This window comes from Puma concolor, chromosome B2 (genome assembly GCF_028749965.1).
Source record: "Puma concolor isolate L17-30 chromosome B2, mPumCon1.1.hap2, whole genome shotgun sequence".
Classification (NCBI taxonomy): Eukaryota; Metazoa; Chordata; class Mammalia; order Carnivora; family Felidae; genus Puma; species Puma concolor.
In genome coordinates, this window is record NC_141671.1 from 10,729,479 (window position 1) to 10,745,897 (window position 16,419).

Sequence of the window (16,419 nt, forward strand, 5' to 3'; positions counted from 1 at the left end):
ACCAAAAGTACACAATTTGTTTTATTTCTTCTTTTTCGCTTGGCTTTTTGGAAAGAAATGAGGACTTTCCACTATCTTATGTTGATTTGGATCCACAAAAAATTACTCTACACTATTTGTTCAGAGTTATGTGCAAATCATCAATTTCTATGGCATTGAAAATGACATGAATAATGTGAATGGTGATATTTTATGTTTAGAAAGAACAATGAAGGGGTAAGACTCTAAAATAATGCAAACAACTAAAAGTATTGAAGGGAGCGGCCAACATGGTGGAGAAGTAGGGGGATCCCTACTTCCTGAGTCTCTCAAACAAAGAAGGGCTGCAGCCAAAGGACTTTGAACCCCGAGACTCTGGGAGGAAAAGAGACTGAGTCTCCCAGGGAGAAACCAGGACAACCTGATGGGTCATAGGTGGGTGACTGAACTGGGGGAGATAGAATGGGCTGCATAGGCACGGAGGGGAGGGATCCCCTTCTGCAGAGAGACAAGCGAAAGAGAAAGAGCGGCTGAGGAAGCATAGGACTGTATCTGGACAACAGAAAAACCTTGGACCGGGACGGAGAGGGATCCCATCTCTAACTGCAGGGCTTTGTTTGGACTGGGGCCGGCTGCCCTGTTCCTGCACCTGGGGAGGAGCGGAGCCACCTCCGGGTCTGGTGATAGGTCAGGAGCGCAGTCCACGGTAGAAGAAAGCGGTCCCCTCCCTGAAGTGCTGGGGGGCAGGACAAAACCAGCCAGGACCACGTCGGGGGCGGGGGGCGCATGGAGAGGCGCTTTCCCAGTACCGGGCGCACAGAGCAGGAGTTTAAATCCCTCTCACCTGCGCCTCCGACACAGTGAGGACGGCTCCAAAGGAGTGATTTGGGACACCGGGTCATGGAGAAGAGACTGGGGCGTCGCCATTTCTCCCCACCACCACCAAGGTGGGGCCTGAGGGATTGGTACGCAGTCCCCACAGTGGAGGCGGGACCAGCCCACACCAAACCATGCCCCTCTGCGCCGGGTAACTGCCTATCTACTCGAGCGGGATAGACACTGTGGAAGCAGAGAGACCCCTCCTCCAGACCAGCACTGCTGCATTGCCTGGATTAATTCTAGGACAATTCTTGCTATATAGATATATTCTCCTTTCCATTTCTCCTTCTTATCTCTTCCCTCCTCTAGGCCGGTTCCTCTGGCTATTGGTTTGTTTAAACAGACATGTTTAATCCATTCTCTTGATACATGTTCTACACCTCCTTTCCTTTCTCTCTCTCTGGAATAATGAAACCGTGGAGTTTCTCTGCCTGGGTACCTTTATCTTCATTTCTTTTTCCCCACCTCCTTCCTTCTTTTCTTTTCTCTCTCTCTCTCTGGATTAAGCCTTTTAGTCTCTCTGCCTGGTCAATGTTTATTTTTAATTTTTCCCCACCTCTGTCATTTCTCTTTGTATGTGTTCTTGCATCAGCACTGCCTCCACCCTGTTCTTTACTTGAACCTGGTGTTTTTGGTTTTTTGCTTTTGGATTGTTTTTAATTTTTTTTGTTGTTTTTTTTTTGTTGTTGTTGTTGTTGTTGTTTTGTTTGTATGTTTGTTTTACTTGCTTGTGTGCTTGCGTGTTTTTGTTCCTGTTTGTCTGTCTGTCTGTTTTCCTTTCCAGGGCTACTTTAAGGAACAAATCAAAGCCAACCTAGTGAAGGGTCCAAAATATCACTACGAGTAGGGAAAAAACCAAAGTCCTAACAACAGAGAGCAAGTAATGCTCTCCAAAAACCACCTCCTGAAGGGCCAGGCCCTGGACAGTGTATGAACCCCCCTTTTATATAGCTGTGCTCACAGGTGCAGAGCACATAACAAGCTTTTAAAACTCATAAGGGACAGAAAACTAGCCAAAATGACGAAACGGAAGAATTCTCCTCAAAAGAAATTCCAGGGAGAAGTGACAGCTAAAGAATTGATCAAAAACAGATATAACCAACATTACTGAACAAGAATTCAGAATAATAGTCATGAAATTAATCGCTGGGCTTGAAAAAAGCATAAAATCTATTGCTGCAGAGATCAAGGAACTAAAAAATAGACATGATGAATTAAAAAATGCTATGAATGAGGTTTAAAATAAAGTGGAGTTGGCCACACCACAGATTGAAGACGCAGAGGAGAGAATAGGTGGATTAGAAAACAAAATTATAGAAAAAGAGGAGGGTGAGAAAAAGAGAGATAAAGAAATCCAGGATCACGAGGGGAGAATTAGAGAACTAAGTGATTTAATCAAATGGAGCAATATCCATATCATAGGAATTCCCGAGGAAGGGAGAAAGAGGCTGAAGGTGTACTTGAACAAATCATACCTGAGAACTTTCCCAATGTGGGGAAGGAAACAGACACTGAAATCCAAGAGGCACAGAGAACTCCCTTCAGACGTAACTTGAATCAATCTTCTGCATGACATATCATTGTGAAACTGGCAAAATAAAAGAATAAAGAGAGAATTATGAAAGCAGCTAGGGATAAACGGTCTTAACATACAAAGGTAGACACATAAGGGTAATAGCAGACATATCTAGTGAAATTTTGCAGGCCAAAAAGGAATGGGAGGAAATCTTCGCTGTGATGAACAGGAAACGTATGCAGCCAAGAATCCTTTATCCAGCAAGCCTATCATTCAGAATGGAAGGAGAGATAAAGGTTTTCCCAGACAAACAAAAACTGAAGGAATTCATCACCACTAAACCAGCCCTACAAGAGATCCTAAGGGGGATTCTGTGAGTGATATGTTGCAAGGACCACAATGTACCAGAGACATCACTACAAGCATGAAGCCTACAGATAACACAATGACTCTAAACCCATATCTTTCAATAAAACACTGAATGTAATTGGACTAAATGCTCCAATCAAAAGACATAGGGTATCAGAATGGATAAAAAAAAAACAAGACCCATCTATTTGCTGTCTACAAGAGACTCCTTTTAGACCTGAGGACACCTTCAGATTGAAAGTGAGGGGATGGAGAACTATCTATCATGCTACTGGAAGTCAAAAGAAAGTTGGAGTAGCCATACTTATATCAAACAAACTAGACTTTAAGTTAAAGACTGTAACAAGAGATGAAGAAGGGCATTATATAATAATCACAGGGTCTATCCATCAGGAAGAGCTAACAATTATAAATGTCTATGCACAGAATTTGGAACCACCCAAATATATAAAACAATCACAAACATAAGCAATCTTATTGATAAGAATGTGGTCATTGCAGGGGACTTTAATACTCCACTTACAACAATGGACAGATCATCTAGACAGAGAATAAATAAAGAAACAAGGGCCCTGAATGATACATTGGCCCAAATGGACTTGACAAATATATTTAGAACTCTATATCCCAAAGCAACAGAATATACTTTCTTCTCAAGTGCACATGGGACATTCTCCAAGATAGGTCACATACTGTGTCACAAAACAGCCCTCAATAAATATAAAATAATTGAGATCACACCACACACACTTTCAGATCATAATGCTCAGCACTCTCAACAATAGCCACATTATGGAAAGAGCCTAAATGTCCATCAACTGATGAATGGATAAAGAAATTGTGGTTTATATACACAATGGAGTACTACGTGGCAATGAGAATGAATGAAATATGGCCCTTTGTAGCAACGTGGATGGAACTGGAGAGTGTGATGCTAAGTGAAATAAGCCATACAGAGAAAGACAGATACCATATGTTTTCACTCTTAGGTGGATCATGAGAAACTTAACAGAAACCCATGGAGGAGGGGAAGGAAAAAAAAAAAAGAGGTTAGAGTGGGAGAGAGCCAAAGCATAAGAGACTCTTAAAAACTGAGAACAAACTGAGGGTTGATGGGGGGTGGGAGGGAGGGGAGGGTGGGTGATGGGTATTGAGGAGGGCACCTTTTGGGATGAGCACTGGGTGTTGTATGGAAACCAATTTGACAATAAATTTCATATATTGAAAAAAAAAAAAGATCATAATGCTATGAAACTTGAAATGAACCACAGGAAAAAGTCCAGAAAACTCCAAAAGCATGGAAGTTAAAGAACATCTGACTAAAGAACAAATGGGTCAACCAGGCAATTAGAAAAAAAATTAAAAATATATGGAAACAAATGAAAATGAAAACACAACAATCCAAACCCTTTGGGATGCAGTAAAGGCAGTCCTAAGAGGAAAATACATTGCAGTCCAGGCCTATCTCAAGAAACAAGAAAAATCCCAAATACAAAATCTAACAGCACACTTAAAGGAACTAGAAGCAGAACAGCAAAGGCACGCCAAACCCAAAAGAAGAAGAGAAATAATAAAGATCAGAGCAGAAATAAACAATATAGAATCAAAAAAAAAAAAAAAACAGTAGAACAGATCAATGAAACCAAGAGTTGGTTTTTTGAAAAAATAAACAAAATTGATGACCCTCTAGCCAGGCTTCTCAAAAAGAAAAGAGAAAGGACCCAAATAGATAAAATCATGAATGAAAATGGATTTATTACAACCAGTCCCTTAGAAATACAAGCAACTATCAGAGAACACTATGAAAAATTACATGCCAACAAACTGGACAACCTGGAAGAAATGGACAAATTCCTAAACAGCCATACACTACCAAAACTCCAACAGGAAGAAATAGAAAATTTGATCAGACCCATAACTAGTGAAGAAATTGAATCAGTTATCAAAAATCTCCCAACAAATAAGAGTCCTGGACCACATGGCTTCCCTGGGAAATTCTACCAGACATTTAAAGCAGAGATAATACCTATCCTTCTCAAGCTGTTCCAAAAAATAGAAAGGGAAGGAAAACTTCCAGACTCATTCTATGAAGCCAACATTACTTTGATTCTCAAACAAGACAGAGATCCAGCAAAAAAAAGAGTACTACAGGCCAATATCCCTGATGAATATGGATGCAAAAATTCCCAACAAGATACTAGCACATCAAAATTCGACAGCATATGAAAAGAATTATTCACCATGATCAAGTGAGATTCATTCCTGGGTTGCAGGGCTGGTTCAATATTCACAAATCAATCAATGTGATACATCACATTAATAAAAGAAAAGAACCATATGATCCTGCCAATAGATGCGGAAAAAAGCATTTGACAAAATACAGTATGCTTTCTTAATCAAAACCCTCAAGAAAGTCGGGATAGAAGGAAAATACTTAAACATCATAAAAGTCATTTATGAAAAGCCTATAGCTAATATCATCCTCAATGGGGAAGAACTGAGAGCTTTCCCCCTGAGATCAGAAACAAAACAGGGATGGCCACTCTCACCACTGTTGTTTAACATAGTGTTGGAAGTCCTAGCATCAGCAATTAAACAACAAGATGAAATAAAAGGCATCAAAATTTGCAAAGATAAAGTCAAACTTTCACTTTTCGCAGATGACATGATACTCCACGTGGAAAACCCGACAGACACTACCAAAAGTCTGCTAGAACTGATACATGAATTCAGCAAAGTCACAGGGCACAAAATTAATGTACAGAAATCAGTTCCATTTTTACACACCAAAAATGAAGCAACAGAAAGAGAAATAAACTGATCCCATTCACAATTGCACCAAGAACCATAAAATGCGTAGGAATAAGCCTAACCAAAGATGTAAAAGATCTGTTGCTGAGAACTATAGAAAGCTTATGAAGGAAAATGAAGAAGACACAAAGAAATGAAAACAACATTCCATGCTCATGGATTAGAAGAATAAATATTGTTAAAATGTCAATACTACCCAAAGCAATCTACACATGCAATGCAATCCCAATCAAAAGTGCACCAGCATTCTTCTTGAAGCTAGAACAAACAATCCTAAAATTTGTATGGAACCACAAAAGATCCAAATAGCCAAAGTAATATTGAAGAAGAAAACCAAAGTGGGAAGCATCACAATCCCAGACTTTAGCCTGTACTACAAAGCTGTAATCATCAAGACAACATGGTATTGGCAGAAAAACAGACACATTAGACCAATGGAATAGAATAGAGACCCCAGAATTGGACCCACAAATGTATGGCCAATTAATCCTTGACAAAGCAGGAAAGAGTATCCAATGGAAAAAAAGACAGTCTCTTTAAGAAATGGTGCTGGGACAACTGGAAAGCAATATGCAGAAGAATGAAACTAGACTACTTTCTTACATCACACACAAAAATAAATTCAAAATGGGTGAAGGACCTGAATGTGAGACAGGAAACCATCAAAACCCTAGAAGAGAAAGCAGGATAAAACCTCTTTGACCTCAGCTGCAGCAATTTCTTACTTGACACATCTCCAAGGCAAGGGAATTAAAAGCAAAAATGAACTACTGGGACCTCATCAAGATAAAAAGCTTCAGCACTGCAAAGGAAACAATCAACAAAACTAAAAGACAACCAACGGAATGGGAAAAGATATTTGCAAATGACATATGGGATAAAGGGCTAGTATCCAAAATCTATAAAGAACTCACCAAACTCCACACCCAAGAAAACAAATAATCCAGTGAAGAAATGGGAAGAAAACATGAATAGACACTTTTCCAAAGAAGACATCCAGATGGCCAACAGACACATGAAAAGATGCTCAACATCACTAATCATCAGGGAAATACAAATCAAAACCACATTGAGATACCACCTCAGGCCGGTCAGAGTGGCTAAAATGAACAAATCAGGAGACTATAGATGCTGGCAAGGATGTGGAGAAATGGGAACCCTCTTGCACTGTTGGTGGGAATGCAAACTGGTGCAGCCACTCTGGAAAACAGTGTGGAGGTTTCTCAAAAAATTAAAAATAGATCTACCCTATGACCCAGCAATAGCACTGCTCGGAATTTACCCAGGGGATACAGGAGTGCTGATGCATAGGGGCACATGTTCCCCAATGTTTATAGCAGCACTTTCAACAGTAGCCAAATTATGGAAAGAGCCTAAATTTCCATCAACTGATGAATGGATAGGGAAGATGTGGTTTATATATATAATGGAATACTACTTGGCAGTGAGAAAGAATGAAATCTGGCCATTTGCAGCAATGTGGATGGAACTGAAGGGTATTATGCTAAGTAAATAAGCCAGTCAGAGAAAGAGAGATACCATATGTTTTTTCAACGTTTATTTATTTTTGAGACAGAGAGAGACAGAGCATGAACGGGGGAGGGGCAGAGAGAGAGGGAGACACAGAATCGGAAACAGGCTCCAGGCTCTGAGCCATCAGCCCAGAGCCCGACGCGGGGCTCGAACTCCCGGACCGCGAGATCGCGACCTGGCTGAAGTCGGACGCTTAACCGACTGCGCCACCCAGGCGCCCCAGATACCATATGTTTTTACTCATATGTGGATCTTGAGAAACTTAACAGAAGACCATGGGGGAGGGGAAGGGGAAAAAATTACAGAGAGGGAGGGAAGCAAACAGTAAGAGACCCTTAAATACTGAGAACAAACTGAGGGTTGATGGGTGTGGGGGAGAGGGTAAAGTGGGTGATAGACATAGAGGAGGGCACTTGTTGGGATGAGCACTGGGTGTTGTATGGAAACGAATTTGGCAATAAATTATATTTAAAAAAATAAAATAGAGTAATGCAAAAAGGGATGCCTGGGTGGCTCAGTCAGTTCAGTGTCTAACTCTTGGTTTTGGCTCAGGTCATGATCCCAGGATCAAGGGATCAAGCCCCATATCAGGCTCTGCACTGAGTGTGGAACCTGCTTAAGATTCTCTCTCTCCCTCTCCCCCTAACTTTCTCCTTTTCTTGCACTCTCTCACTCTAAAATATAAATAAATAAATAAATAAATAAATAAATAAATAAATAAATAAACAAACAAACAAACAAACAAACAAAACAAAACAAATAATGCAAACACACATCTACAGTGATTATAACTACCTTGGTGTATCTGGTAGGCTCACACCCCCCGTCATCAATGCCATGCTTATGAATCTTTGGATCAAACATTCATTGAATGTTGAACTTGTTCAACAAGTATTGAATGCTTTCCAGGTGTCTGGCTCTTATCTAGGCACTGGGTTTCAAAAAGTTTCAAAAGAACTAAAATATGATTCCTTCCTTGAGAATCTGTATCTTGTGATTTATACACACAACTCACCACTTTCCCTCCATTCTAATTGTACTGATGGTTCTGTGTCTTCTCAATTGAAAGAAATGCTCATCCCTCTCTGTTTTCTAATAGGAAAGCAGTTAATTGGACATATTTTCTCCCTTCAGCTTACTATGAGAGCCAAGGCTCTGTAATACCATGCATCTTTACAGACCAGAGTTTTCATGGAAACATAAATTATAGGCAGATGGGGAGAAGGGGCTTGCTGCATAGGAGGGCACCAAATTCCAAGTAAATTATCTAAATGAGACATTCTTGATGCAGTTTGTGGTAGTTCTGGAGTCAGAGGAGAATGTGAAGGAGACAAAGATATTTTCTTTCCTGGGGAAACCATCGAAAGAAATGTCAACATTTTTATATATCCCATGATAAATAAATCTGAATTAAATTATTTCGGTATATGGTTTAGGAAGAACTATATAAATCTGTGATGTGTGTTAAGGTTCAATGTCTTCCTCATTGTAAAAGGAAACCATCAGGATGACCAGCCTTAGCAGAAACATCAAGTCTGAACTTCTTATTTTAATCCCCAAGTTAGAAACCCTTAGCTGTCGTGAAGGAGGGTCTGTGACTCAGGTGGTTAAATCTGCATTAAAAATGAGATCATGGGAAAATAAAAAAAATTAAAAAAATTAAAATGAGATCATGGGGCACCTGGGTGCCTCAGTCAGTTGAGCACCTGACTTTGGCTCAGGTCATGATCTTGCAGTTTGTGAGTTCAAGCCCCATGTCAGGCTCTGTGCTGACAGCTCAGAGCCTGGAGCCTACTTCGGATTCTGTGTCTCACTCTTTCTCTGTTCCTCCCCTGCTCATTCATTCTCTCTCTCTCTCTCTCTCTCTCTCTCTCTTTCTCAAAAATAAATCAAGATTAAAAAAACTGTTTTAATAAAAATTAGATCACAATCAGACATTGGTGTTTGCATTGTTCTTCACGAATGAAATGAAACTTAAGAGTTAGGACATAATCACACATAATTCTTAAACATTGGTGAAAAGGTTTTATCACAGACGTTTTTGAAAATCTGCTGGAAGAAGCCCATATACACAAAGGTTTTCACAGGAACTTCATGAGATCTCTTCAAAGCCATATCCAGAGAAACTAAAGAGACCCATGGATACTTACAGAAGGAAAGCTATTCAGACTTATTGTGTGTATGTGTATGGTTGCAATTAATTAGCTTACAGTAGTCCATTTTTGTGTTGAAAAATTCCATTTTGGGGGCACCTGGGTTTCTCAGTTGCTTAAGCATTTGACTCCTGATTTCAGCTCAGGTCATGATCTCACGGTTCATGAGATCAAGCCTGGTGTCAGTCTCTGCACTGACAGGGCACAGCGTGCTTGGGATTCTCACTCTCCCTCTCTTTCTGCCCCTCCCCAGTCGTGCTCTCTCTCTCCCTCTCAAAATAAATAAATAAACACTTTTAAACAATTCAATTTGGTGTGTGTGTTAACATCATGAATTATTCAAAAAGGTTGGGTTAAGGTGCAGAAAGACAAATACTGTATGATCTCACTTATATGCAGAATCTAAAAAAAGTCAAACTCATTGAACCAGAGTAGAACAGTTATTTCCAGGAGCTGGGGGTGTGGGGAACATAGGGAGATGGTGGTCAAAGTGTAGAAACTTACAGGCATAAGATGATTATGAATATTAGTTCTGGGAAGCTAATGTACAGCATGGTGATTATAGTTCATAATACTACACTGTGCACTTGAAATTGAAAGAGATTTTCAGTGTTCTCAGCACACACACACACACACACACACACATACACACACACGATAACTATGTGAGGTGATGGATGTGTGAATTATCTTGATTGTGTTAATTTCACAATGTATTGATGTATTAAATCATCACATCGTACACCTTAGAAAATCATGTTGTGCAACCCAAATACATACAATTTTCATTTGTTAAACATTCTTCAATAAAACTGAAAAAAAAATCATTAACTTCACAAAAAAAAACAACCCAAAACTAAACCAAAACAAAACAGCTTGGGTTAGCTTCCAAAGAGTCCTACTACAGCCGTCTTGCACTGATGTAGCTCCTGTCCAAGCCTAGTCTTCCCTCAGACACAAACACGCACACTGAGTCCTATACCTCCTCCTGGGGCCAGCGTGGCCAACCGATGCCCAGTTGCTCAGCTAGTCATTCATTAAGCTCTCTCAGGGATGTGGCCTCAGGGTTACAGTTGGGTGGGGAGCCAGGGAAAGGGTACATGCAGAACTGGTTCTCTCCTACGCTGCATTCACAATGTACCTGAACTATTTAGAATCCAGGAAGACGTAAATGGGGAGTGGCTCTGGAAAGCTCAGGAGGGAGGGACACTGCCCCAAACCTAGGTACGTTCACCTCTGACCTGTCAGCCTGGTGGGGAATTTCTTGTAGGATCAATGTCTGACATTAGCGTGGGAGTAGGGGAGGAGGCAGCACACTTGCCACCGAGTGGATGGCAATAGAAAGTGGCTTATTTTTATTCTCTAAAAATTACATTGCAATGGGGTGATTCATAGAGTTCACAACAATTACCTTCAATTGCATAATATTCCATGTAGTGGATAATGTATTATTTTGTTTTCTTTTTGTGTTTTATCTATTTGGGTGACACTTTCACTTTTTTTGAAGTAAATAATGCTGAAATAAGTCTGAGAGGCTCTTTACACAAATTGCCTTTTTTGCCCAAATTATGAAATAGTGGTTTCTTACAAACTGCAGTGTAGGCATGAACAAAAATGTAAGCCTGGCATTCTTTCTGCAAATAGCCCATTCAAACCAATCTCCTAGAACAAAACAAAACAAAAATCAAACAGACTGAAAAAAAAACAAGATGATTTCTTGTCTTTATGTAATTGATTATGGACATAACATGAAGACAAAAAGTCCATATATCATACGCTTTCCTCCTCGACACTACTTGGTCCCCACATCAAGTGTATTTTTGTACATAATATGTATTAGTTAGAAAACGTAGATGGTCTGTTCAAAGAGTCTGTGGTACATTATATTCTCCCTAATCTGTGGACACCACTGTTAATTTTTAAGAGATAAAACTCTATTTTTGGAATTTGCAGAGAACTGCTTTCATGGCTTCCAATTGTAACTAGGGGTAAGGGTATTTTAATTAGTCTTGGTTTGAATCAAACAAAATTTAAATACATGGTTGGGAGACCAAACCTAGAAAAATTTGCCAATACGAAGCATGAATAAATTCTTTTTTAAGTTTATTTATTTTGAGAGCTGGGAAGGGGCAGAGAGAGAGAATCCCAAGCAGGCTCTGCGCTGTCAGCTGTCAGCACAGAGTCCCGAGCGGGGCTGGTTCTCATGAACCGTGTGAGATCGTGACATCAACCGAAATCAAGTGGGACACTTCACCGACTGAGCCACCCAGGTTCCTCGAAGCAGAAATACTCTTTAAAACCACCTGGTTACTCAAGTATTTTGCCAACACCTAAGATGTAAAACACACAAGAATGTAAGTGACAAAGGGGTGCCTGGGTGGTTCAGTCGGCTGAGTGCCCGACTTCGCCATCACAGTTTGTGAGTTTGAGCCCCGCCTCGGGCTCTGTGCTGACAGCTCGGAGCCTGGAGCCTGCTTCGGATTCTGGGTCTCCCTCTCTGTCTGCCTCTCCCCTGCTCACGCTCTGTCTCTATCAAAAATAAACATTTAAAAAATTAAAAAGAAAAGAATGTAAGTGATAAAGATATTAGATTTCCATGCTGTAAGTGTTTATTTGGAAACTAGAGAAACACAGTCATTAGAATAGAAAACTTCTGGGACGCTCTGCCGGAGGAGCTCACAAAGTCAACAGTGATCTTGCGGAAAAATGGAAGAACCTGGACTTTATGACAAATAATTTAGTTTATTTATGTTAGCAGGTGCTTTCTAGAATGTTTACTTATTTAATTTTGAGAATAATCTATATACTGAATGCTATATGAACTCTATTCCTACTCCCTTCATTTTGATCAAATCATGACCTTATCAAAGAAGTTTCTTGGGGTAGCAGCCAACCCCATTGCCTTTCATGAATGTTACCTGAGATGAGTGATAGGGGATACCTATGTTTCTTTGAGTTAGGTTCCCAGAGGTGGGATTAGTGAGGTTATAAGCATTTTTATGACTCTTGACATACTGGTAGCAATACTGTACTTGGAAAGCCTTTGATACATTTTGCTGGATTATTTTCCCAAAGGACTGTGCTAATTTATAACGCTGCCAGAAATGCACAAGATGAGTGATTTCTTTTCACCTTCAAATGTTTGGACTTTGCCTTTAATTTTTTTATATTTAAAAGTAGGTGAAATATGCATTAAAAACTATTAACAAGTGCCCTTGTCAGCCAGAAGGAGCAAAGCAAATCCCAAAAACTGCTATTTCAAATTCCATCACATTAAAATTTTAAAAGTCTAGAGTCCTGATACCAAAGACATGTCTAATTCATGCCACACTGACCTGTCTGACCCACCCGGTAAATTTTAGGGTCTTTTCTGGCTCAATATTAATGTGTGCTTAGACAACATAAGGTTGTTTTCTTTAAGAAAACGGTCACCAGAAGGTGACTGTCATGTAGAGATTCTAGTCATCTATATAAAATAATTCGTATTTTAATTAAAGGCAAAGATAAATATTTTTATTATCTAATTGTTCATCTCATGTATTTCTGTTCTTTTTCTTGAATAAAGGAGGAGGCTGTACATCATATGCCCATGATAATATCTCCAATAATGGTGAACTTGGCTATTTCTACAAATATCTAATAAGGCTGAGAAAAACTCTGGGTTCCTCAAATTCCATTTCCATTCCTCCTTCCTGGTTTCTGGAAAACTGTCCTTCCCAATCCCTTTGCAGGTAGGCAAGGCCACATGACCAGTTCTGATCAATGAAATTTGGGAAGAAATATGTGTCCTTCCTTCCTTCCTTTCATTCTTTCCTTCCTTCCTTCTTTCTTTCTTTCTTTGTTTTTTTTTTTTTTTTGTATATATTTTTTGAAGTTTAATTTATTTTGAGAAAGAGAGAGAGAGGGCAAGAGTAAATGGGGGAGGGTCAGAGAGAGAGGGAGTCACAGGCAGGTTCCACACTGCCAGCAGAGAGTCCCTTGTGGGGCTCCATCCCGGGACCCTGGGATCATGACCTGAGCCGATATCAAGAGTCGGACACTGAACTACCTGAGCCACCCAGGTGCCCCGATAGGTGTCACTTCTGAGCTATGTTAATGAAAATCCCCTTTGTCATTCTCCAGGTTCTTCCTTTTCTTGCCCCAGCACACCTCATGTGGCAAGGCGGTACCTGTGTCGGCCTGGGTCCTGAGTGACCATGTGGAGGAGGACAGCACTGCCCCCCATTCCTGGACCCCCACAGTCTGCATTAGCATGTGTGAGCAAGAAATAAACACTGCGGGGCACACGGGTGGCTCAGTGGGTTAGGCGTCTGACCTCTGCTCAGGTCACGATCTCATAGTTCGTGAGTTTGGGCTCCACGTCAGGCTCTGTGCTGACGTCTCAGAGCCCGGAGCCTGCTTCGGATTCTGTGTCTCCCTCTCTCTCTGCCCCTCCCCCAACTCATGTTCAGTCTCTCCCTCCTCTCTCTCAAAAGTAAATAAACATTAAAAAATAAGAAAATGGGGCGCCCAGGTGGCTCAGCCGGTTAAGCGTCCGACTTCGGCTCAGGTCATGATCTCACAGCTCAAGATTTCGAGCCCCATGTCAGGCTCTGTGCTGACAACTCAGAGCCTGGAGCCTGTTTCGGATTCTGTGTCTCCCTCTGTCTGCCCCTCCCCAGCTCATACTCTGTCCCTCTCTGTCAAAAATAAATAAACATTAAAAAAAATAAGAAGAAGAAAGAAAGAAAGAAAGAAAGAAAGAAAGAAAGAAAGAAAGAAAGAAAGAAAGAAAGAAAGAAAGAAAGAAAGAAAGAAAGAAACGTTGGACGTATTATGAGATCTGGCAGTTCACTTGATTTGGTAGCATGACCTTCCCGGAACAATGCCTCAGATTGGGTCACGCACTCTCCTATTAAATCTGTTCCCACAGCCACACAGATAAATGGGTAGGGCAAGGATTTCTGGCGCGCCTAAAGAGGGAACTTTACACTGCCCTGACAGGCCCCATTCTAGGAGGATTCTCTGCCTGGTCTCTTGCATTTCATAAGCACCAAATACGAATAGAGATATTAAAATGTATATAGAAGAAAAGAATCCTCAGAACGGTTTAGATTTATACTCACAAACTTCAGAAAACTCCTAAAAGCCCATCTGTTCTGTGAAGCAGTCCAACAAAATGACCACTTGTCACTCACTCTTCTGTGCCGCTGCCTGCACTGTATTGGTGTTTGGGGCTCTCATATGGCCACATGTGCCTCCGAATCAGGGCCCTGCAGGCCAGCACAGTTTATTGTGTTGTCTGCATTGTGGTTCTTCTAAGATAAGTGAGTAGAGGGGAAAGAAGCAAACAAAAACAAACACGAACCAGCCTTTTCTACAGATGTATGTACTGGAATTTAAAGTTTATAAACAAATCAAGGGGCGCCTGGGTGGCTCAGTCGGTTGAGCATCTGACTTCAGATCAGGTCATGGTCTCCTGGTTCGTGGGTTCGAGCCCCACATCGGGCTCTGTGCTGACAGCTCGGAGCCTGCGGCCTGCTCAGATTCTCTGTCTCCCTCTCTCTGCCCCTCCCTGGCTCATGCTCTGTCTCTTAAAAATGAATAAACGTTAAAAAAATAAATAAATAATAAATAAAATAAGGTTTACGAACAAGTCAAAAGCAGAAGAGTACGTTTTCTCTGTCCTACCAAATTGCCATTTTATAGGGCTTCTCACCCTTTCTATACAAAGAAATGTTCTCTGACAGCAGGCACAGGGAAATAGAGAAATAATCATAGAGCCAGCCTCTTTTCCCTTCTATTCCAGAAATGTACGGCTCCACCAACTGTTCTGTCCTAGGGGTTGTGGTTTAAAGTGGAAAGAGTCTGTTTTAGGAGTAAAAAGACTGTTGATGGAGACTATTCCTGCTAGCTAAGGAAAGACAAAGGGAATTCAGGGCCACCTACCACGTTCCAACCTATTGCTAAGACATTTCACTTGAATTTCTTCATTTAGCCCTCCCTAAATCCCTAAATTTTTCTCATCTATAATGTGGGGATGATAACAGTATTTGAGAGGATTAAATGAGATTAGACATGTGAGAATTCTTTGTAAACGGTACAGGAGCACCATAGAAATGAAAATTATTATTTTCAAAAAGTTGGCTGTTTCCAAAAAGATTACCTATTTTCTCTTGGGCACAGGAAAAGTGTTGCGTGCCTTGTGATGCTTGGTAAGTAACAACTACAGGGAAAAGAATATTCCTTTTCAAATGTTGCCAGACAGAAGATTTTTAAATTGTGCCTTCATGTCCTAAGACAGAGGGAGGAAGAGAAACGTGTAAGAGGGAGGGAGATGAGGAAAGACAGAAACAGAACAGATGGGCACAGAGGACGGAAGGAAGGGAGGGATGAAGAAAGGAAGGAAGGGAAGGAGGGAGGGAGGAAGGGAGGGGTAGGAGGAAGGAAGGAAGGGGAGTGAGGGAAGGGAAGGGAGGGAGGGAGGGAGGGAGGGGAGGGAAGGGAAGGGAAGGGAAGGGAAGGGAAGGGAAGGGAAGGGTAGGAAAAGGAAGGGAGGGAGGGAGGGAGGGAGGGAGGGAGGGAAGGGAAGGGAAGGGAAGGGAAGGGAAGGGAAGGGAAGGGAAGGGAAGGGAAGGGAAGGGAAGGGAAGGGAAGGGAAGGGAAGGGAAGGGAAGGGAAGGGAAGGGAAGGGAAGGGAAGGGAAGGGAAGGGAAGGGAAGGGAAGGGAAGGGAAGGGAAGGGAAGGGAAGGGAAGGGAAGGGAAGGGAAGGGAAGGGAAGGGAAGGGGAGGAAAAGGAAGGAAAAGGAAGGAAAAGGAAGGAAAAGGAAGGAAAAGGAAGGAAAAGGGAGGGAGGGAGGGAGGGAGGGAGGGGTAGGAGGAGGAAGCGAAGGGAAGGAGGGGGAGGGAGGGAAGAGGAGGAAGGGAAGGGAAGGGAAGGGAAGGGAAGGGAAGGGAAGGGAAGGGAAGGGAAGGGAAGGGAAGGGAAGGGAAGGGGAGGAAAAGGAAGGGAGGGAGGGAGGGAGGGAGGGAAGGGAAGGGAAGGGAAGGGAAGGGAAGGGAAGGGAAGGGAAGGGAAGGGAAGGGAAGGGGAGGGGAGGGAGAGAGGGTGAGCAACTAAAATCTCTTACAGGAAAAGCTGGTATATATATTTTGCTTGTGTTAGACTGAAGAATCCTGGCTATCACCTTCCATGAAAC

The 16,419-nt window shown here is 41.6% G+C and overlaps 1 long non-coding RNA gene across 1 annotated transcript in view; it reads right to left on the reverse strand.

Annotated features, from left to right (window-relative positions):
- Window positions 1-16,419, reverse strand: part of LOC147580722 (uncharacterized) — a 330,825-nt gene that overhangs the window by 121,743 nt on the left and 192,663 nt on the right. Inside the window, exon 3 of the long non-coding RNA XR_015251034.1 lies at window positions 2,334-2,446. This is a non-coding gene — a long non-coding RNA (uncharacterized LOC147580722). The remainder of the gene's footprint in view (window positions 1-2,333; window positions 2,447-16,419) is intronic.